The sequence below is a fragment of the Chaetura pelagica genome, unplaced genomic scaffold, assembly GCF_000747805.2.
Source record: "Chaetura pelagica isolate M959 unplaced genomic scaffold, ChaPel_1.0 scaffold399, whole genome shotgun sequence".
Taxonomy (NCBI): domain Eukaryota; kingdom Metazoa; phylum Chordata; class Aves; order Apodiformes; family Apodidae; genus Chaetura; species Chaetura pelagica.
In genome coordinates this window covers 792,642-794,288 of record NW_009970719.1, presented here as the reverse complement: position 1 = coordinate 794,288, position 1,647 = coordinate 792,642, and positions in this window count along the sequence as shown.

Genomic DNA, 1,647 nt, shown 5'->3' with positions numbered 1-1,647 from the left:
CGTGTTCCCCAACTCTTTCTTCAGCAGACCAGATCTGACACAAGCTGTGGGGGAAGTGCTTATGCAGTTTTGCACCAATTGAATCCTTACACAGCAGTGTTCCAGGTTTTATTAATATTATTTTTCCACACCCCCCTTAGGGACAAGTAAGTTGATTTTCTCTTCCTTTAAATAACTTTAAGATGACTTCTCAGCCTCTCAACTGAGAAGAAATAACATCTTCATGTATGAGCACTGATTGTCATTGGAAAGCTTCATATCCGATAAAGTCCAAATGTTAATTTGTGTTGCTTGATCTCTGATTTGATACCAAGAACTTCAGCTCTGCTGCTTCAAGGAGTGTCCATGTGATGATGAGCAGTATTTGAATGACCAACGCTCAGAACAAGTACCGGGATTACACTAATGACAATACTCTGTTGCTGATAAGGATGGTTTTTCCCTTCAGCATCTCCTTGAATTTATGAATTTCCCTTTTATAAGAGTTGGTAGAGTAGACAAGATAGATATGTGTCCAAGTGTTACTTCGAACCTGAATGAAGTTACAAATCATAGGGATGTCTTGTGATCCAACCAGATGTTAAAGGCAGGTCTTTTGTGCAAAAAAAAAGCTGGATGACAAAGTAGATTAAAGCTATCTGGGAAGACTACAGGAGAAGGAGCCATGAAAGCATTTTAGAGGATGATGTCTGGGACGAATAATCAGTTGCTTTGGAATTATTTTTTAGGTAAGAAGATAAGGAGTTTTTGATTTTTATTCTCTGCCAGTTATCTCAGAGTTAAGGGTGAAGACAGTCTTTCCAGCAAAGTTTAAGCTAAGAAATAAAAATAAGATCTTTTGAAGGAAAGGGAGGACTCTTGCTGAATTCTCAATATGTAAGGTTGATTTTGCCTCTCACCTAGGCTGTTTATATTATCTATGGCTCAAAGCAATGTTTTTGTTCTTTTGAGGCTCAGTTTTTTTTGCTGACTTTCAACCTCAAAATACATATTTGGTTTGATCTCTAACTTGCAAAATTTCTTGTCTTACTCAGGTCTGACTTTGAGACACTATTATAGAAACAGTCTTCTGTCTGGCCAAAGTGGAAAAATAAACTTTCCTAATTGGATGGATGATACTGCATATATTTTAATTTTAAATACTGACACTGGTAATGCAGCAATGAAAGTTACCCTATATGTGTAATTCAACTCTGGAGAATTTAGAAGGGCATAACATGAAGAGGCTTCCTGACTGCACACAGGCATGAGGTGAATATATTTGTTTGCTTTGCTATACTGTTTGTTTTGCTTACGCATTTTTTCTGATTTTTAAATCCAGAAAGGGCCCTCACTTTTAGCTTTGTATTTGAGACAAATTAGTCCTTCTGAAGCTTTTAAGTAGAATTAAGCATAAAGATTTAAACAAATGTCTCACATCTTTCTTTGGAACAATCTTAACAAGAAGATTGTTTGAAGTGATAAATCCTATGGTTTGCCTTAAGCTTTTCAAGTACATTTTAACATAAAGCTCTGCCCACAATGAAGAAACAGGTAGTCTGGAATACACAGAGTGGAACTAACTCTTTCCTTCGCCTGTGAAGAGCAATGTTTTTTTTCTGTACTAGTAAAAAAAATATCCTATCAGGGAGATATTTCTTGAGTGCA